This window comes from Nesoenas mayeri, assembly GCF_963082525.1.
Source record: "Nesoenas mayeri genome assembly, chromosome: 2".
NCBI lineage: Eukaryota > Metazoa > Chordata > Aves > Columbiformes > Columbidae > Nesoenas > Nesoenas mayeri.
The window spans coordinates 51,555,826-51,578,589 of NC_137543.1; the positions used below are offsets into that span (position 1 = coordinate 51,555,826).

The 22,764-nt window shown below is 40.8% G+C and overlaps 1 protein-coding gene across 1 annotated transcript in view; it reads right to left on the reverse strand.

Annotated features, from left to right (window-relative positions):
• YES1 (YES proto-oncogene 1, Src family tyrosine kinase) overlaps positions 1-21,984 on the reverse strand; it is a 50,187-nt gene extending 28,203 nt beyond the window's left edge. Inside the window, exon 1 of the mRNA XM_080339798.1 lies at positions 21,886-21,984. The gene's annotated coding sequence lies outside the window, so the exon portion shown is untranslated. The remainder of the gene's footprint in view (positions 1-21,885) is intronic.
• Positions 21,985-22,764: the final 780 nt, after the last annotated feature.

Below are 22,764 nucleotides of genomic sequence, written 5' to 3' on the forward strand. Positions count from 1 at the left end.
GGGATGGGGTACCCACAACTTCTCCAGGCAGCTTGTCCCAGGGTCTCACCACCCTCATTGTAAAAAATTTCTTCCTTATAGCCATCCTAAATCTACCCTCTTCAGTTTAAAACTGTTACCCCTTGTCCTGTTGCTACAAATCCTGGTAAAAAGTCTCCCTCCATCTTTCTTATGTATGAAAGGCTGAAATACAGTCTCCCCAGAGCCTTCTCTTCTCCGGGCTGAACCCCAACTCTCAGCCTGTCCTCACAGCAGAGCTGTTCCAGCCCTCTGATCATTTCTGTGGCCTTCTCTGGACCCACTCTAACAGATCCATGTCTGTCTTGTGCTGTGGGCTCTAGAACTGGATGCAACACTCCAGATGGAGTCTCACAAGAATGTATGCTCCCCATACATTCATCCTCCAGTCTGTACTGATATTGGGGATTGCCCCAATCCAGTTGCAGGACCTTGCAGTTGGCCTTGTTTAACTTCATAAGGTTCACAAGGGCCCAATCTGAGAATTTAGTATTTCTTTTGGCAGCAGTCTCTGTCCCTTATGATTCTCAGGTTTGGGGTTTTTTTTTTTTTTTTTGAGTACTGCTCTAGCACAGAAATTCCTGTATCCTGAAAGCACAGCCAACATCCTTCTTGCTAGAAGTCTGATATTATATTTAGTTGTATTTAACTGACACAGACTCTCAAGTAATCTGGATTACTCCAATCACGTAGCTGTGAGATAAATTTGGAAATAATAATAATAATAAAAAATCTATCACACATCTGAAAACTGAGACAACAGGACACAGTAGAGTGGAGTCTCACTGTGACCCTACCCAGGGCTTCCCACACTTAGGTCCAACACTCCATCATCCTGTTCAACATCTGCCCCACGAGCACCTGGGACTATGTTTTACAATGTGCATGGAGCTCAGCCATGTGGCAGCTCTACCTTCCGCGCTCATCTGCTTCTGCAGGAGAAAGATATTGCTGCTGCACCTCAGCAAGCACATTGCAGAAGGAAAGTACCCACTTTCTTCTCATCTTTGGAGGAAGAACTGGCTTATTTGTAGGTGGCAGTCACTTGTCCTAAGTCAGGTCTGACTCCTGCAAAGTACATGTATCCTCTGTCATCAACAGAAAATTTCTGTTCTGAATGTGGACATTTTGCTAGTGATTTTGTGAGCTTGCTGATAAACAAAACAAGCAAAAAATCTTAATTTTCTGCTTTCAAAAACAAGATGTTACTTTCCCTCACACTCCTATTGTTTTATTTGCCCAAGGAAGCACAATACTCAACTCTTTCCAGCCCCTGACTAGCAATTAGTGACATGTGCAGTGATGGCATGTAATGGAAAACCACATAGTGTTCACTTCTCATTTCTCTTTCGTTTTCCTTTAGACTCATCTTCTGCTGATTTTTCCTCTACCACTTAAAACTGTTGAAAGGGCTTTAAACGTAGTACATAAAAGCATTTCTGAAAAAGATGTCACAGAAAAGACAAACTTTTCCTGAGGGCATTCTTATTTGATGGAGTGAAACAAAGGGGAACCATCTCAGCATCTCCTGTGATGGGAAGGTTCATCAAAATACAGCTCAAAAAAAATGCTGATGTCTTCAGATATCTTCTAAGGATACATAAAAGATGACATCAGTTTTCTGTTCATTTTTTTTTTAAAGGTTTTCCATATTAGGCAATGTGCCTTCCCTCTAATTTAGCATTTTCCATCTCGGATTACTCTACCATGCAGGCAACACAATCCAAGCGTGAACAGGCTGGCAGCACACAGAACACATTATCAGTCACTGCTCTCCAAAGACACGCGAAGTGAACACAACTGATAACTCTGAGTTAGCTGCTGTGCAGGATACAAAATGAAACAGAAATAGATGAGAGAAGGATATGAAGAGGAGAGTGAAGATATGGTAGAGCAACAAATGGAGTGCCAAGAGTTCTTTTTAAAAAAACCCCAGAATATCAGTAACTGAAGAACAAATATAGTAACAACGGAAAATAGTTTTGACATATTTCACGTAGGTAAACGCACTACAGCCCGAAAACATTCCTCAGTTTTTATTGATGGGTTCAGATAATGCTCTTCTAAACAGGTAAGTAAAACATCTTGGCCATTTTTTGTTCTCAGTCACTCTGGTACCATGTTTTCAGGAGTACACAATGTATATTCAAAGATTCTCTTCAGGCTAAATAACTACTCTTTAGTAGCAAATTTTCTTGTTTCTAACCAGTAAGCAGAGCTTTTAGCAATACTCTTTTGACTCCAAAAGTATTGCCAGAAGGAAGGACAATTTCAATTTTAATTAAATATTAAAAGTAGAAACACTGAAGAGTGGGGGGGAGACATTAGGGATACAGCAGAAGCATGCGTGTCAAAACAACTTAGTCCTCAGAAACTTCACTTCCATGAGTTACTTAAATTTTGGTCACAGGCCTGAAGGATTTAAATTATGAGTAACAATGAAGGAAACAACAAATTAACACTACATGAAAATAATTCATGCTGCCTGAGACAGAAATATTGCAATGACAGAACCTGCCACCTTCAAAAATAAGCAGCATGCTTAAAAGAGCTAAAATAGGTACCTAAAAAAATACATGCATTTTAAATAATTCTATTTTATTATATTCCTATAAAACAAGAGAAAGGGAAGAAAGCCTTGTTCCATTTCACTCTTGGAGAGTGGGAGAGAGGTATTTTAAGTCCTTTTACATAGTTTTCTTACTCATTTCAGCAGTCTGGTTCTTCTTACACTGATCTAAACTAATGATTTACAAATACGTAAAAACTCGCATTTCTCATAAGCTTAAATAGGAAGCTGTATGTGAGAGAAATTTAAGAGGCATGTCCCATCCAGCAGAAATGGGATTTCTTTGCTAAGCCTCAAATCTTCTAAACCTCAAAAATTCTTTAAGTCCTTACCAGTTTTATAAACTTAATGCTTCTAAATGTCATATTTTGAGCAGGAAGTAAGGCAATACTATCATCCCACAGGTTAGCTTTAAGAATCAATTTTGCATATTTTAAAACACTGTCTTCTAGACCAAACATGATATGAACCTGCTGAAAAGCAGGTTTTACTGTTTGCAGCAATTTGTGGACTGCTCATTGCCAGAATCCCCTGCTATTCATAAAAAATAATACTAAGAGTATTAACCCTGAGGTCAAGTAGTACTAGAAAAAGTAAAAATCTGTACCTTCAGCCACCAGAGGAATAGCATAATTCACTGGTGATTGGTCTAAAGACAGGTCAGATCTGCACAATATAGCACTAAAGCCCAATTTTACAGTAAGAAGAAAAGAAGGAAAACTCAGAAGGGAGTAACTTCCTTGGAAAAGTCTATAATGGAAGGAGTAAGTAGCACTTCATATTTCTAGAAAACACTGGTTGTAACTCAACATGAAGAAGGGACATAGTCGCCAAGCAAAGTCCTACCGGATCGCAAGAGGAGAGCTCAGTGATTGCTCCTTATCATACAAACTGACAGATTTGCCTTTCCTGCTCCTACAACACCCCACATTAAACTGCCAGGGAGGGGGAGAATTATCCAGCCATTCTGAGCTGGTAGAGACAACTGGGGTTTTTTTATGTCCCTTCTTGCAGGGAAGGTATTTTTTTCTAGGAGTACCTGGCAACTTCCATCTCACAAATGCTCTGCTGGTCTTAAGAGCTGGCGATGAGCTTCATCTGTCCTCATATCTTCCCGTAGTGTGTCACAGTTGTCACTTCTGACTTTTGCTATTTTTGATAGAGAGCTTAGAACTGTTTTAATCCTTGTCAGTACAAGGAAGAAGTCCAGCACAATATCTGTACAGCATCCAGTTCTCCCAGTTAGGAACCCCAATAACCCTTCAGTTCCAAATTTCCAACCAATGATTTCCCCTAAGCTCCTAGTGAGGAACTCCTCTTCCTCCCATGTTTGTATCTGGTGGAAGAAAATGTTTGAAGGATATAGGTTTCTATGACACACATACATAACCTGAAATGTTGTTGAGAGTTATTTTCTGATTCCCAACTACTTTTCTAGAATGTTAAGGCTGATGTATGAAATAAAAGAATGCCCACTTCAATGTAAAAACAAATCAAAACACCTAACAAACCTGACAGAGCTCCATCAGCCTTTGATATACAACTGAACGTAAGTATAATTAATATGATAGAAAAATAGAAGTGGTACAATAGCTAAGAGATTGTAATAATTTCTTACTTTTGATTCAGGTATAGAGTTGGATGGCAGGACTTGACCAGCGTGACCAAGAGGGTAAACTTGCCACAAATTATGACACAAAAAGCAGAGTTCCCAAAAGGAAAGAAAGAGAAAAGAACAGGAGATTGCCGCTGACAGGAATCAAGACCTATAAACAGGAAAAAAGAAGGGGAAGGGGGGAAATTAAGAGTCTTCAAGCATGGCAGAGCGAGCAAGCATGGCACAGCATGAAAAGTACTTTAAAAGGATACCAGCCATTCCAAGTGTCTGTGCCAGACAAACAGAACAAAAATTAAGGAAGTTATCTGCACGGCCTACCTTTTAGTCCTGAAAATCTGAAGGCTGGATCACCTTATACAGGCTTCTTGTACAGCCAGTGGAAAGACACAGGCTCCTTTAAAGGAGCGATGATTTTAATGACACCTATTTTTTTTTTTTTTATCCCTAGCATTTAACAAAGTTTAGAACAGAAGAGACGTTGTGTTATATGACCTGCTCTTCTCTTTATGCTAGTCTCTGTCATCATTCCCTACCCTAAAAATCAAACCAGTTGATTAGTTAAGACTAATCAAGACTAGTTAAGACTAGTCAGATAGCCTCAAAGAGCTAGATGCTTAGAAATTAGGCTCTGTGAATATACCTTACTTGTTAAGTTTCAAATCTGCCATAAAAGCAGAGCACCTTCAAACAACACAAAATGCAAAACAGGCTACAAAGTGCTGATTTTAAATCTCTGAAACCTAATTCATGGAAGAAAACAAAAGACTTCTACTCAGTTGCCATGCTAGTCAAGCTAGTGCCCTTTAAAATAATCCCCTAGTTTAAACTAATGACATTTGTATTCAGTAATGGACTTCAGGTGGAATTCATCTTCCAAATTTAGACATCCATCTGGGGGTGAGATGAATCATGCAGTGAAAGTGCTTATTTCTCTCCACTGACTATAAAGGGAGCTTACAGAACTAGCTCATATAGAGGCAGCCAAAGCTGCTGTTCACCACCCTGCCTCCTGGTTGCTAGTGCTCATGTCTACACTGCCTAGCAAGCCTAATGGTTGTCTTCTATCACTGAATTAAAAAATTAGTCTAGAAAAGTTTTTTTTTCAAGAAAGTCAGAAGCAGCACTGCCCTAAATTGGCATCTGGAATTAGCTTATGTCTTTATGTAAACATTAGCAGTCACTATTTTCCCCTTGGACAAGAGGTAGATATCTGTTCATGGAAAAATAGACACATGTTTCAAATAAACCCCTCACACATACGACATCTTTCTAAAAATCTTAACACCTATTGAGTATGAAAGAATTATTTTAAAATAATGCAGTCACATACACAAAGCTATCCAGAAGCCCTTATCGTCATAAAATGATGCATAACTGAAAATACACATTTCAAATTGGGTCAATTTTTTGTAAATACCCTGTGTATTTTCAGTTATGCATTACTACGTCTACTAATTGCCTAAACCCAGCTTAAACTTTAAGAATGTTTCTACAGAAAGCTGAGGTGTAGGATTAAAAAAAAAAAATCACTGACACAGTATACTACAAAATAATCCAAACAGTAAAAATCTGCTGTGCTTTTCACAGCTGTCACATTATGAAAAGGAACAGGGCAGCTATATAAAATAACAGCCTCTTATTTCAAATAGTGAGATTCTTTACAAATGCAGTATTTCTCTTCAGCACAATGTCTGCTTAATATTACTTCTCCGTTTACAAGAACAGAAGTCCCTTGATTATTTCAAGTAATTACAGACACAAATAAGTATACTTTTATCAATAAGCTGTCCACATACAACAAACAGATATAGGTACTTAGCATGTTTGGGTGAGGGAAGTGCAATACAAAAATCACCACAAAGGAGTCTGAAGGGACAGCAGAAATAACCAGTCTACAGACAGCCCAAACCAGACATTTGTTTGATCAATATCCACTCAAAACTGCCTCTTTCTTAAAACATCTCTTTCCCTGAAGGGCCTCTATTGAGCGAGGAGCAAACAACAGAGATGTGGCTGGAAGTGCATCCGTTACATGACCAAAAAAAAAGTACTATGCAGCAGTAAGAGGATGAAGTAACATGAAATTAAGCCATTGACTGACCTGTACCTGCACTCCTATCCCTGCTCTGAACACAATCCTTGCTTCACGGAGATTTTGTATTTTGGTAGCATGCACGAGATCACACAAAGAAATGAACATATAACCAGTGATCCTAAACAGGTCAGAACCCCATTTTGGGCAAAAGTTTGAGGGCTACTGATAGAAGGAATTCTGAAAAACAAGTAACAGAGGGGAAAATAAATAAATAAAGGGCAGGCTTTACAACAAAGGAATGGCTGTACTGAGCAAGACCCAAAGGTCCATGTCCATTCAAATTCCTTCTCACTAACAGGAGCCAATAATAGATAACAAGTGAGGCATGTAAGAACACAATAAATATATAGCAATACTCCCCCAGAATACTCCCTGAACCCCCAACAGCTTGCAGAAGCAGGATTTCCTGAACAAGAATAGGTATTTGCCTTTGAGGATTCATCTTCCACGAAACAGCAGTTTCCCTCTGCACTGATGTAATGTTTAGTCTCCTTAAATTCCTGAGGCAAGAAATTCTATAGCTTAATTACATGTTCTGTTGAGAACCACCTCTTTTCTGTTTTCAATTCATCAGCTGTTAGTTTCATTATATACCTCCTAGTGTCTCTGCACTAAAAAAAGACAGTGAATAAACACTCTCTATTTATGTCCCGTTGGCTGCTGAACACATTACAGGATTGTCACACCACTTTTTGGTCACCTTTTCTACCACAGTGAATTCATGCTGCTCCTCTTACAGATATTGTTTCATAATTTGGATTTACTCTTCCTTAAAACCTCTTTTTGATACAATGACAGGGATATGGGTGAGCAGGGCAGAACTACGTAATTTTTTTTTTTTACAGTATAATCATTATTCTCCCTTTCTTTCCGAACAATTTCAAGTGGCAATTGTCAGCTTTGAGCTCATTTTGTTAGATTAAAAGGCAAGCTTCCTCCTCCCCACCTCCAAATACACCACACGAAGCAATTTATGGGAAATTTCATCTGCTATTTTGCCGTCCAGTTGCTGAGCAATGTCAAGTGTTTGTGCAGAGCTAGGGTCTCCCTTTGCATCTGCTACCCATCAGTAAAGTCTGTGAGCTCACTTTTCTTTTGTATCCTTTATTAAGTTGAACGCTTTCCATTAACCTAACCCTGGAGAATTGTTAGCCAGGACCACTCTCTACTCTATTTACTCCAACTCTACCTTTTTTGTATTTGTCATTAATTTAACCCCATAAAGTCCTTTTCCCCTATCTTATGGCTGCTTAGTTTCTTCAAAATTCTTTGGTGGGGGCCTTTGTCAAATGCCCATTGGACATGGAAGTAAACTCTTTCTGTCAGATCTTACTTATTCATGTGCTTGCCTTCAAAAAACCTTCAGTGAATTTGGAAAACATGACAGTAGGCTCTTAACTCTTCCTCAGTACATCATGTTTATCTATGTTATCTTCCTGATTTACTTAGTACAGATGTCAGGCTTACTGATCTGTAGTTCCCTAGATCTCTCCTGAAGTCACATACAGATTAAGACACTATAGATCATACACAAATGAATTAATATCTTAGCTAGATGTTGTATTTGTTGCTTACTGTCTATGGTACAATGATACTTGCTTGCTTGCCATTTGGAAAGCAGTACTACTTGTAAGTGCAAAAGCAAGCTTCTCTAAAGAGACTTGGGTTTTGTTTTTTTCCTTAGAAGTTTTATGCAGTATCTTTAAGAAGATCAGTACATTATAAAGATTTACCGTAACAGTAATACTACAAACTTTTAGCTATACCAAAAGAACTCTCCTATCTTTCCAGTCTGTAAATGATAATATATGCTCCTGTGCAGCAGTAGCCATTCAACTATTTAATAGCTGTCCTAATTACCAGAAAACACAAATGAGCTTGTGAAAACACAGCTATTCATTTGCAAATGAGACAGCATTCAAGGAAAGTTTAACTTCTAACATCTTGCTAGAAGACTGAAACTGTGGAAATTAGAACCAACAAGCAGGCAACATGAGACAAGAACTAAACTAAGCCAATTTTCAATATGCACAAGTATTTTTATACTCACCAGTTGTGTGAAGGTGCAGTTTTGTTTCACAAGGTTTCTAAGTGCCCTTTAAATTTCAAGTCTAAGTTCACTCAATTTTTTTTTTTTTCCAGCATAGCACTGACTTTCATCTTTTTACTCACAAGTCCAAAGACAAAGAGTCAAAAGTGAGTCCCATCTTACTAAACCGATCAGGTGCCTTTCTGCAATGCAAACTTAAATGCTACGTTTCATTGTGACCACATTTCTATTAGTAAGGTGTCAAATATATTAGTGTGTTTAAACCAATATGCAACTGTTTCAACTCCTTTTTCACCTCTGTATTTTGTATTAGTCTAACAGAAGTTTGTAGTTCCAACACTAACAGAACAACAGCGTGGATTCATTAATTCAGTATGTTTAGACAAAATTAGAGAGAAAAACAAAAAACATACCTTATCATAATTGGTAAAGAGACTGTTGGCACGAACATACCATTCACATCTTAAGTTTTTAAAACACTGAGAAGAACAAAAAAGTACTCTATCGCAGATGTTGGAAAAACACCTTTCCAAATACGAGATTAAAACATTTCCTTGATTTAAAAGCCTCTGGTACTTCTCAGTCTTCCAGGAAGCAGTTAACCATGTCCTCACTACCATGTGAGCGGGGAGAAGACACAGCAGACAAAGCCACACACAAACTTCATCTTAATAACACAAGGCTAAGATACCCAAGAAAACACAGTTGCAGAGTTATTTCCCCTCTTCCCAAACTGTCATAAGAAAGCTGGTAGAAACAAACAAAACCAGCTTCCAAAACAAATAAACAAAAACATTCTGCCTTTCAACACCTGTGTTTTGTTTCATTTCAACTACCACGCTTATTGTCGTGGCCCTCTTAAATCCTTTCATGAAAATCTCAGAAGAGCTGAAGTTGGAAGGGACTTCTGGAGGATGCCTACTCCAGCACCCCTGCTCAAAGCCATGTCAATAACAGCAAGTTGCTCAGGGCTATGTCCAGTTGGGTCTGAGTTATCACCAAGGATGGAGACTCCAGAACATTTCTGGACCACCTGTTCCAGCATGCCCATCACCCTTACAATAAAAAATCTCACATTTTTTTTCTTATATTTGAATGGAATTTCCTGTATTACAATTTGTGCCCACTGCGTCTCGTCCTGTCAGTGGGCACTACCGAATGGAGCCTGGCTCTGTCCTCTTTATTCTACCCCATCAGGTATCTATACACATAAAATCCCGATGAGCCTTCTCATCCCTAGGCTGAGCAGTCCCAGCACTCTCAGCCTTTCCTCATAGGAGAGATACTCCAGACCCTGAGTTATCTTAGTGACCTTCTTGTTGGACTCTCTCCAGTATGTCCATGCCTCTCTTGTACCAAGAGCCCAGACGCAGACACAGCACTCCAGGTGTGGTCTCACCAGTGCTGAGCAGGGGAAAAGGATCATCTCCTTGACCTGCTGGTAACTCTTTTCCTAATGCATCCAGGACACCTCTGGCCTTCTTTGCCACACATTTCTGCCTCATGTACATCTTTTCCACCAGGACCCTCCGGTTCTTTTCTCTGAAGCTGCTTTCCAGTTGGTTGTAATATACCATATACCATATAGTATGTTCCTTCCCCCAGGAGCAGGACTTGGCATTTCCCTTTACTGAGCTTCATCAGGTTTCCATCAAACAACTCGTCCAGTCTGTTGAGGTACTTCTGGATGGCAGCACAACCCTCTGGTCTATCAGCCACTCCTCACAGTTTTGTATCCTCTGCAAACATGCTGAGGGTGCATCTCTATGTGCCAACCCAGGTCAGTAAGAAAGGTGTTGAACAGGACTGGCCTTGGTTTTCGGCCCTGGTGTACAACATTAGCAACAGGCCTCCAGCTGGACTTTGTGCCATGGATGACAACTCTTTCAGCCCAGCATTTCAGCCATTTACCAGGTGCTCTCACTGTTCACCGACCTGGCATGTACTTCATCAGTTTGTCTATGAGGATGCTATGGGAGGCTGTGCTGAAAGCCTTACTAAGGTCAAGATAAACAATATTCACTGCTCTGCTCTCATCCACTCAGCCAGTCATCTCACCACAGAAGGTGGTTAAGCATGATTTCTCCTTCAAAAATCCAGGCTATGCTGATGAACAGCTATGTCCCAAACAACTTCTAGTCCTTCATACTTGGGAGTTATTCTAGCTCTTGCTCTTTGTCTTTTTCCATCAATTTTTTTTCTGATGTATATAATACACTAACTCATTAATAGTTGCATATCTACTAATTGGGATGTCCTTAAAACAACTAACAATCTCAGGGCACTGCTTAACAAACTACTTATTCCAGCCAGGCACTGAAATAACAATGCTTCTTTTTTCTCCACAAATGTGTCTGAACTAGTAGCAATGTTGTTGCAGCTGTAATTGCCTAATGATCTCAGAGAGGCAAGGAAAACACCCTCCTCCCCACCCCCAAATATACTCAGTGCTCTTTGGAAAATACAAGTTTACCAGGCATACCGTCCAACCATCATACCTGTAAGAATTTTTCTCTCCTTTAAACTAGAATTTTGTTAATAGCATCCTTTCCACACATCTAGTATAATTCCCATATTTTGTCAGGCTCTTGACAGACAGAAGAGGCTCCTTTTCTCAAATTCCCTGGCCTCCCTGAAACAGAGACATTAAGAATTTCAGAGAGCATCTTCTCCACATGTGTTTTCCTTAACTTTTTTCACCTTCTCTCTTCTCTCCAGGAGTGCAGTGAAGACACATCAGACCCAAAACAATGCTAAGAAACACCCTGTGCTTACACTTATTGGGGAAGAAAGAATGCACAGCACCAAACCCTCTACATTCAAGTGATGGTGTACCTAGAAGGCAAACACCCTGTCAACCTCCACTAAAACTAAGAGCACATAAAAAAATTTTGGTCAGCAAAGCAGAAATGCAGTTTTCCTAAACTCTGTCCAGTTCTAAACATTTCCAGGGAGTGGATAATCCAGCAGCTGGTTTGGCTAAATGGTAGCTCCACTCTGTAAGTCTTACAGTAATGGCAGGTTACAGTTGTGGTTTTACACTGTGTTATATACCTAAGTGCTTCAAACACACTCTGTGGCATTAAACTGAACTGGAAGAGTAGATTACAACACGAATCCCTCATTCTTTCACCAGTTTAGTGACGTACTGCCAAAAAAAAGAGTCCATTTTAAAAGTCGTGTTTTACACTTGGCCAGGACACGTCTGCTGTAGTTCCGACAGACCAAGGACGATCGTCTGACAACAGTTTCTAGGGTATTAACGCTCTCTGCAGCCAAGTGGTTGACTAAAATACTTTAAACAAATTTGGACATACAATCAGATTATAAGAATTTTCAGGCAGCTGAAGCCCTGGGCCAACACTAATTGACAGCATCCATTTAAAAACTCTTTCACACTTGTGCAAAGTTAAATCAACTTGGCACTCTCTGTGGTAGGCAATTGTCTCCTTAAAGTATGAGCACTATTCATCCAAGTGAATTGCTGCATTAAGGGGACAGTTGGCTGGCATGGGGAGGACGGGACCAATCGACAATGTGCCTTAGTCACAAAGAAGTTGCAGCAAGAGTTTCTAAAATCCGAAAGGCAGTTGAGACTGTGAATAGATGAAGCTAGCTGAAGACGACAAAAGTACAGGATGTTTCTGGGAAGATGCTGGTGGTTCAATAAACTTCCTAACTATGAGTAATCTTAAAAAATTCTTGTGTCTTGTTTTGTAAATTTAGCACCTCAAGTGTTTCAGATAATTTCAGTTTACTACTTAACCCCTTAACACCAGCTAAATATCGCAGCAGTAGCTATTTGTGGATATTTTTTTTTTCAGATATATGTACACTAAACAGCTAAGAGCTCTGTGGACCTGCATCCTTGCCAGGGAGGGGATTTTATTTCACATGTAATAAAGAAACGCAGAGCAGCATTTAAGGATTCATTCTCAAATTGTTCTAAGGAGATTACAATGTTCCAGCTCCCCTTTCCTCAGTAAAACTTAAAAGGTAAACTACCAGAAAGCCACACAGTGCTCAGGTCAAAATAATCATAGAGACTGTTGAATTAATTCATTATCCCAACAGGTATTAGAAGCACTGAAACAAAAGCTTGGTAGTGACAAAGAGTACATTTTACAAGTAGCACAGCAAACCACTACATAAGTTATCACTATATTTGAGTTCATTTTTCAAATACTATTTTTAATTGTTTGTGTACAAAATACAGATACCATTCTGTAAAGCATTAAAAAAGATGCCACTGTCTACTGTGGAAGTCAGTGGGATTATTCCACATACCACCAACAAACACTTGGGATGACATCCAATCCAACTTGTGGTGTAAATGAATTACCTTCTTCCCACCTCAGCAAGACTACAAACAAGACCCCCAAATCCTACACAACTTGTCATATAAAGCCTGTTAAACGATACATGGATTCCTTTCAGCAACTTAAGGATAAACTGCTCAAACATTTGCTAACAGTTTATAAAGTGTTTGAATTTTCTTGTGACAATTTTATGCCACATGGGCAAAAGAGTTCAGAAACAGACTCTAGCTTATGTAGAATATTTGTAGTCAAAAGTGATGTCTTATTCACTGTTCAATGCAGTGAATTAGTATAACTGTACGATCTAATTAGAAAAAGGAAAAAGTCTTTGATTCAACTGCTAAATTAAGCTAGCTATTTGAGTGAACAGCTCCAATTTCATTGCTTGTAAAGGCAGGCAACACTTCTTTGTCTTCATTTTATACTCTAATGAAGTCTACTTCAATAGAGTTGCCTCCGCTTATCCCAGAAGACAACTTGGTCCTTTTGTGTAAAACTAATTCCGCTCTCCCTGAAGTCAAGTGGAATTTTGCACTTGACTTCAGTGTGAAAAAGGATCAGATCACAGAACAGCAGCGCTAAAATATTTGTGAATAAAAACAGGTTCAGATTTTCCACTTCCTAATTAGCGCCAAAAAAAAAAAAGTATACAATTGATTTGATTTAAAAAAATGAAAAAAGTCTATTTCCATTTCAGTTTAAACCATGTGAAAAGTTGTTCTACATGGAAATGTTTTTAAAAAGGTAATATAATCCCATTCAAATATTCTGACTGTAGAACTGCACTATCTAATGCATCTGCCTCATCTTTTCAGTTTCAGAGGAACTGAGGGGGAAAAAGTAACAATCCCTCAAGCCCAGGAAATACTTTAAGAGAAGCAGCAGTTTCATGGCATGGTTTTCATGCAGCAATAACACTTATGAACTTTTCAATTCTCTGACGATGCTGTTAGGGTTTCCTCAAGAACGTCTTACACTGTGATCAGTCCACTGGCTCAAAGGTTTTGGCAGGTTACTCTGTCAGCCTGATTACGATCTTATTCCATCACCTAAATTACCTGGTTGCCTGGCTATACTATACTACATATAATGCAGTAAACAATGTTTACTTATAAATATTTGTGTGAGAGCAAAAGTAAAATACAACAGAACTGCAAGATCAATATATAGTTAAACCAAATGTATTTTACTGACCAGTAAAACCACCTCTTTCTTTGAGAAAAGAATGAAGAAGAACAAGTTTAAAACTATGTTAAAATAATAATTCAAAATAACCATATAAAATCAAGGTGTCTTGGTTGCTAATGTCAGTCACTTTGTATTAACTTGGCTACGGTTTTACCATGTATGACCCAAATTTAGATACTATTCTGAAGGTATGTCAGACCTAAGCTAAGAAGGGTGATGGGGAGGAAGAGACAGCCGTGGATTTAATAATCAATGGAAATTAATTCCAGAATATTTAAATACATCTATTTTGTATGAACAAATCAAATGTTTCCAAGGAAATAATTTTTCATCTAAAAACTGTCACTTAGCCTCATTTTACATACATCACAATAGCCTGAATCAATCAGTTCTACAGGTTTCTACAGCATTTAAGCTAAGAAATATTTCCTAAAATGAAACAGATTGATATCTTTAGCAAATTACATAATATATATAATTATTCAGCCAGCTATTTTGAAAGCTTATCACTTTAAATAACCTTGACTACTATGATTTATGAATTGTGTTTTAAGTGTATAGCTGTACTTAAAATATAGTACAGAACTGTACTTGAAAGTAAAAAAAAAAAAAAGTATCTGTATTACTATTGCATCTTAGCCTCTACAGCCATATACAAGTCAGCTGAGAATTTTGTACAACTAAAAAAAAAAGGAAAAACAAAACAAAACACACACGCAAAAAACATAACTTCACCCCCTACAGAATATTAACACAATACTTACTTTTCAGGCTTAAAAAAGTGTGACTGCTAAAAAAAAGGAATTTTACTCAAGAAAATTCCCCCAACTGACCAGTAGTAACAGAAATTTTCCTGGATTTCCCTTCTCTTTCCTTCATGTGTAACTGTTTTCTGAAGGAACAGTATTTCGCTCTATGCTCTAAAGTGTTCCTGAATAGAGAGTTTAACTTTACTACGAAAACAGAATTAAACACGGCTGTCCACAATGGGACTAGTATACTAATCTTCTCTACCCAATCCATGTTTTTAAGTTAGGTACAGATGAGCTGGTCTAGCCAATACTGTTATAACCTTTAATAAGCCTTTAAACAAATATTTAACATGGGTATCAGTTAAACAAACTCCTCCCTCTCTTTGTTTTGAGGACTTTGTCATTTTATTAACTCACCTTCTACTTAGAACTTATGGCGGGGGGAAACCCAAAAAACAAAACCAATATACTTTGGCAGAAACCCCAAATATTGCACACCTCAGAAAGCAAGAAGCAAACTTACATTTCAAGATATTCTAAAACCTCTTGAGACATTAAGAATCTTTCCTGAACTGAATGTGTGTGTGTGGAGGAAGAATAAAAAAAGAAATATTTGCCTAGATGGACTTCTGATCCGATTCATGACAGCTGTTGTCTCAGTAGGCTTTACTTAATGAACACATGCAAAGAGAAGCACTGCTAAGATTCAGGATTAAAAAAAACAAACAAGAAAACAACAAGTCTTCCATCTCCCTACAGTACAGGACAGCTTTTTCACAAGAATGATATACAACTCACCTGGACTAGTCACCACAAAAAGCAGAGAATGGTCTTTGCCCTATGTATCTTATCTAAGCCTTGCATAAATTTGCATTAAGAAAAAAATCCATATTTTCAGGTTCACTTGTCACTGCAGTATTGCAAGATTTTCTGTTAAGAGAAATTACCCACAAGTGCCTAAGATGCACTATTATATATGTTTGTAGCTTCATCATAGCACCAATATAAGTTTGCATGTCTAAGGAAACGTGGAATACTTCAACTGACCTACTGGAATCACAGCTAGTCACAAATACTAAATACTACGTATCAACAAAAACAGCAGAAGTAGTAAAATATTCCACTGGTACATTCTTTTTCAGCTCAAGAATTTATGGGAAAGGGGACACAAAACACTCGCTTTTATCACCCTAAGCCTTCTTCCCATTTCATCTCACCCCTGCTCAGTCCTCACATGAATATAAATGCCACATCTTTACAGTTTTTTTTAAATGTGAAGTTTGCTATTAGGTTTGGTGTAGATTTTTAATTTTTAAGATGTCTGGAGATGACTATTTTACACACATTTCAGACTTACATGTCACATTTAATTCTCTGTTTCTCACAGACTAACACTGTAAAACTTTCAACTGAAACACTACAAATTTTACCTGTTAATATACTTCTGAAGACCTTGGTTTGGAAATCAGTAAGATATGGCTTTTATCTCAAACTGCAGCCATTCAGAAAAATAGCATCAGAATCAAGGTAAAGAAAAGAGATAGAAGAGAACTGAGAAAAAAAACCAAAAAACTTGGAAGATGTACTACTAAACTGATTGATTTGTTTTAAACATTTTACAATGTAATACAGAACTTTTGTATTTATATTCAAATTTACCTACTCAGCTGCAGCTCTTTGTTAAGGCTCTCTTTCCCACAGTTTGACAAATGAATGCTAGTTTCAGATAAATGTATATATTGAAAACCATAATATTTTCTATACATTAACTCTATATTAATTTTACAGTGGTGCATGCTTTGACCAAAGCCTTAACAGCGCTTCTCCTCTTTGAGGCATATGTTCATTAAGTTACGCCTACTGAAAGGTCAGCCCTTATGAATCAGACCAGAAGTTCACCTGGACCAAATACCTCCAAATCAGATCAGAGGTTCACCACTGGTCCCCACAGTCTGAGATGCCAGGCGACACTGGATGCTCAGGAAGGGAGCCTAAGAACCAAGAATGCCTTTGGCCGTGCAATCCTTGGCACAACCTTTTAGCTTCTGGACTTTGGGGTACTGTTGCTGACAAAATAGAATATTTGTGTTGAACAAGTTAAGCTGCTAAAAAACAACCAGAAACAGGAAGAACGTGGAAAGGAAGAGCAACTTTGGAGGGGTTCTTTTGGATTCTCCTGTGGTTACAAGTGTCAGTCACTGTTTTAGTTTCCAATAAAATGTTATTGAAAAGCAAGAAGATACACCTAACAAACTCAGACCTGTTTTTCCTCTGTTACACTTAAAGCATAAATATTAATTTTGTTATCTAACCATATATAATAACTTATTAAAATTGGATTGTTCACTATTAATTTGTTTTAAGTCTTCTTTTCCTGGCTGACTGCCAGAACAGTTATAATGCCATACAACTGCAATACGCAAGAGATTCATGGTACCCTTTAATTACGCTTTAAATACCTCACACAAGCCCTGCCTTTTTCTTACAATCATCAGGGCATTAAATGTGGTTGAAATTTTCAAAACCTTTTGCCCAGATACCGTATTTTTTCTTCCTGAAGCTAAACTTTATGTGCACCACCAAAAAATCTGCCGCAACTACGGGCAAACATTTTGAACAGGTCTGAACGTGAAAACCATCCTCCACTCTGACCCTTCTTTTGCTACAGGGCCATCAGTCCTGGTGAGTGTACCCAAGACCTGACTGCATTTATGCTATTACTGTCTCGGTTTTTCAAGATTAGAAGGTGCTCTGGGCATGTGCAAACAAAGGAAATTAACCCCACTGAAGCAAAGTCTTACAATATGAAAACTGACTAAATATCTCATCAATGCCACAAAGTGCTCTTGAAAGTTCCCCCAAGACAAAGTTAAAGGCCCTGATCTGCAAAGATTCACTTACCTGGGTGTGTTTACTCAACTTCACTGTCAATGGAAGTAAACTAAGTTTTTCAATTTCGTAAACCTTGTCTTTTTGTGATTCTAAAGTGATCTAAAGTGATCCTAAAAATCTGAAAGGATGGCTCAACACTTCCAAAGAATCATTTATTTTTCCCAGACTTCTCGAGGCTTCTGGTATAAAGAAAGCCACAGAAACGTCTATCTTAAGCCATAGAAGTTTTTCAACCCCCTGAAGTACCACTTTGAAAGACAAATTATCTGAAGTTTAGCAGCACCATCAGAATTAAAAATTTACATAAACATCTAAGATACAGATGTAGTCTATATAGATACTTGTTAGAGTCTCAGATCACTCTATTATAATTGCATTTGCCTTCCCAAACCACAAAGCTAAAATACAGCCAGGTTAGCAAAAAAAGTTACCTAATTCCCTGTGCAACATCTCAAGAAGCTGAAATACAGACAATGCCAGTCTGAGGTTTTAGTGGTCATTACTTCTCCAGCACTCTCCAACCATACCCTGTAACATTACCCAACACTACAATCAAGAAAAATCGAAACAAAACACCAGTCTTGGCCACAACAGTCAATGGGGCCTTGGATCCTCTTAGGGACAATCCTTGCAGCAGTGTCCTGCTGGGCTGTGTGGCTACAAGCCAGGGCTAGCAGTGCCCCCGAGGAGACCCTCAGCTCCCGGGCTCATTTCAGTTGAGCACGACTTTGATCCACTGACTTTTGGGACATGGCATGAAACCTGGTGCCTACCCAAAGTGACAACAGAAAGAGTTATTTCCCATCCTATTCCCAGTTCTCCCTTACATCTTTGAAGAACATGTTTAAATCTAAGGGGAACATAACTCATGCATAAGTAATAACGTTTACTTACTCAATTTCTAACATTAACGCTACTATTATCTTGATCTCTATTCCTGCAATCAGCCACGCATGTTAACTTTACCTAAGGGTGCATCCCTCCTTGTTCCAGTAACTTCCTTTGGTGCCAGTTTCTGCTTTGACACATTGCCACCATTAAGGATAAACCCCCCAACAGGCAGAAATGGCAGTAAGAATGACCTCTTAAAACCTAAAATTAAACTCGCCCTACACTTAGTTGACAGTATCTTTCCAATATGACTTTTTTCTCTACTAAATTCAGCATACGCATGGGAATTTGTCCAGGTTTGCCTTCAAAACCTGGCAATTGATAATACAATTTGGAACCCTACAGCTCTAAGTCATTGGTTTGAATACAGCCAGGGACTGTAGTGATTAAAAGAAGTTACTATATGGCAACCATAAAGCAGTTTGTGCTAAAAAAAAAGAAAATAAGTGGCTGCCACATCATAAAATCCATCACTACGAACCAGCATCTTACTGGCACTCTCAAGGAGAACAAAAATGAAATAAATACCAAAAATGAGCTATGTACTTGTATTTGGCGGTGGTTCCTCCAGGACAAAAACTAAATCATTCTGTTACAGTAGTTTGAGAAACTACATTTCTCCCTCACTAATCAATCTGTTCCATCAACTAGCAGAGAACTCCCAGGACTAGAAGCCTGAAACCTTTCATGAGGGCTTCAGAAAAAGCACAGGCTGTGAGTGTATGCATGGAAGGTGCCCTATCTGAAAAAGGCTGCTTGATGCGACACGGCAGAACAAAGACGCATTCCTAAAGTAGCCTTTGTGTTAATACTGACACCAATTTTTAAATTAACATCAAGGTAGCTTACTCAAACTGTGAGCAAAGTACAAGGCAAAACAACTGGATCGAAGTAGGGAATACGGATGAAAGAATGTATTTCTTTTCAGTAATAGTTTGAACACAAGGAATTATCTATTGAAAACATACAGCTTTTGTCCGCAGACAGTACATATAGAAATTAAAACCATGAAGCTACTTTGTTCATAAAGTAAACTTTGACCACATAAAGTGACATGTGCCACACCGCAGACTTTCACATCACTGTCACATGATGGTCACCATTTATTGGAGCAAACAGAGGGCCGATTTCATTCTTCAGGAGCTGTAGGAAGTATGCAAAGCTCAAAAAAAAGAATATTCCTCTAGTGCAGAAGTGTAGCTCTCTGCTCTGCTCCATAAATATTGATTAAAAACCTAAATTGTGAACTGCAGTTTGTCAATAATTCTGTTAAACAGTATGCATCGCACCAAATTATTTTTCTAGTGATGGCAAATAATGTAGCAATTTAAATACACTTTCAATTTCGTTTGTTTGTTTCATAGCCAAAGAACTGTTGTTAGGCAATAAATATTCCCCTGGAAATCTATATTTATAATACAAAATACAGATTAAAGCTACCTTGGGCTCACTGCTCTCAATCCAAATGAAGCTGTTCAGATTTCAAAAGAGCAGTACTTGGGTCCAGATACTAAAAAGTTACTGAAAACCTGACCAGTAGCTCTGTGAGCAGCAAAAGCAGGGAGGCCCCATTTCTTGCATCAATTTCCAGCTTGGGATAAGTGTTCATGTAAACTCTCTGGTGTGCAGGTTAAGGGCTCTCTTTTATGTGGCTCCCTTACTTTCACAAATTTTGTAGAAACTGGTCACCTGGGAGACCTCTGCTGCCAAATTTGTTTGAAATCAGCTAAAAGCCAGAAGAGTTATTACAGGGACAGCCAGCACACATATACTGCAGTTGCATTTGAGCTGCACCTCCTCAGGAAATAAAGCTAATGAAACCTGTACAATAATTACAGGCAATTGCTGCTACCAACTATCATCACCCTTTCACACACCTCGTGTTGCTGGATGTTTTTCTTTGAAATTCAGCACAGTGCCAGCACTGCTCTTTCTGTTCCCATCATAGATGCTGCCTTGTCCCAAACTTACCCCCCACCACTCCGGCTGTGCAAAACACACCCACAGTCTCAGCTCTATGTCCATGTTCAGCAGGAACCTCCTATAGCTAAATTTACAGATATGCATCAGAAACACAAGTGGAAGTGCAAGGTTTTGGTATCTGGAAAATAACAGTTCTTACATCTGTGAAGCGGGAAGAAACACATAGTTATGGCAAAACTGTATCACATACTCACAGAGATACTGCAAGTGTAACCGACAAGGCAATTTTATGATAAATCTCTCTTCAAGCACTTACTTTCCAAAAATGAAAGAAAAAGACCCTGAGGTAAACTTTTGTACCTTGTTTCCCTCACTCAGTTTTGCTTGCAAAATTTGCCTGAAATTTCATTCAGCTGTCCACGAGTTATTAAGAGAAAGATACACCTTCCCTGGCAACATGCTCCAAACTTGAAACAGGTTTTGGATCATTCTGCCAGTTTAAGTAAATCCAAACACCTATGTTTTAACGACCAGCCTCTGCTTAGGGTTAGATCCAGCAGGTATGCCTGACTACACCTTAACAACCACGAGGTTCAGAAATACTTATAACCCAATGCAAAGTGGCCTGTACCCACACGCACACCAGTCATCTGAAACACATCATCCTGAAATTAGTGCGATAAATCCGTATATTTGTAGTACTGTATAATGGAGAAGACACGCTGGCCCCTGGCCTGAGGGACGTGTGAGCAACTTTACACACAGCCAACCTGCAGGTCCACACAGCGCAGAAAGTTAGGCGCAGCCTCCGCAGGAACGCGGCCCTGCGTGGAACCAATACGTTTCTTTTTAATTGTAAGGAAGACGAGGAGGCTTGATGAAGTGTGATGACTGCACATTTAAATTCATGACTCAGAAATTTAAAGCACTCGCATGCCGACTCGATGCAGGGACACAAAACAGAACAGTAAGAAAAAAAAAAAAGAAAATGATTCCGCGCAGGCCAAGCTACGGGCGACTCGCAAGTCGATTTCCTGAATTTTGCCCTTTTACATCCTCCGTCCCTGCCGAGCGGTGCCTGAGCCCGGGAGCCGCGCAGAGACTCGGCTCACGCCGAGCACCAGCCGAGCGGTGAGCACCACCGCCGGGGAACGAGCTACCGCCCCGCAGCGCCCCGGGACCGCGGCTGCCGGGCGGGAAGGGTCCGCGGACGGAGCCCGGCGGCGAGGCGAGCGGCCTCCCCGCACAAACTTATTTCCCCTCCACCCGTACCCGCAGCCAGCCCAACCCCGGGCGGCGCGCAACGCCGCGGCTCCCGCCCGCCACCGCCCGACCCCTCGGCCCCGCGGGCGGGGGCTCGGGCCCAGAAGAAAGTTGCTGAGAAACTTTCTGTAGAGGAAGGGGCCAGGGGTGAGGGACGTTCCCCACTGCCCGGGGCGCGGCGGCGGAGCTGCCCGGCGGGGAGAGGCCGGGGGCGGCCGGCCGGGGCCTAGCGCCTCGGCGGGCGCCGCCGCCATCGCGGCCGCCTCTCCTGCGGGGCTCGGGAGCGGGGACGAGGCCGGGTCCTCACCTGCTTCTTCTCGGCGTGGAGGGTGGGAGAAGGAGGGGGGGAGGGAAGGAAGCAGGGCCCCCCCCGCTCCTCCCGGAGCCGCGGCGACCCGCGGAGGGAAGGGGGGGAGGAGTGGAAGGGAGGAGGGACGAGGAGCAGGAGGAGGGAGCCGGGCGCTCCGGTGCGTGCGGGGAGCCGGAGCCTCGCTGCGGGAGGAGGAGGAGATTCCCCGCCCCTACGGCCGGGCTCTCCGGCGGGCACCGCGGCCCCTCCTCCGCGGCGCGCTTCCTCCCGCCCCCGCGGCCGGCCCATGCGCCGCGGGCCGGGCGCGCCGCGCCTCCCGGCCGGGGCAGAAGCCCCGCGTCCGAGTCGGAGTCCACGGGGAGGAGCCAGGCGGCCTCCGTGGAGCCGGGCTGGCGGCAGCCGCCCCCTCATCCGCGGCGCTGCGCACCGAGCCAACATGGTGGAGGAGAGCGGAGTCGTCGGCCCCACGGTGCGCTGCCCTGCGCTGTCCCGGGGTGAGGCGTGGGCTGCGGCTCGGCCGAGGGCAGCCGCCGGTCACCCTGTCTCCCCGGAATGGAGCCGGGGTTGAGTCGCGGGACCCTTGTCTGGGTAAATACGGAGGGGTGGCCGGTGGGGGAGGCGCCAGGTGCCGCCCGAGCTGCTTCCCCAGCCGCCCGCCTCGTCGGGCAGGTAACCTCGGTAAAGCCGCTCTCCACATAAAAGCTGAACCTGAAAGATTTCGGCAGCAGGGCCCTTCGGCGTGGTGTGGGAAAGGCGGACAAAAATAACATTAAAACTCCTCAACCAGGTATCTCCAGGTGGGCCACGGCTTAGGCTTGGGAAATTTAATTACTTTGGGTCAAACAGATGCAAAACGGTCCTTTTGAAGTGTGGGTG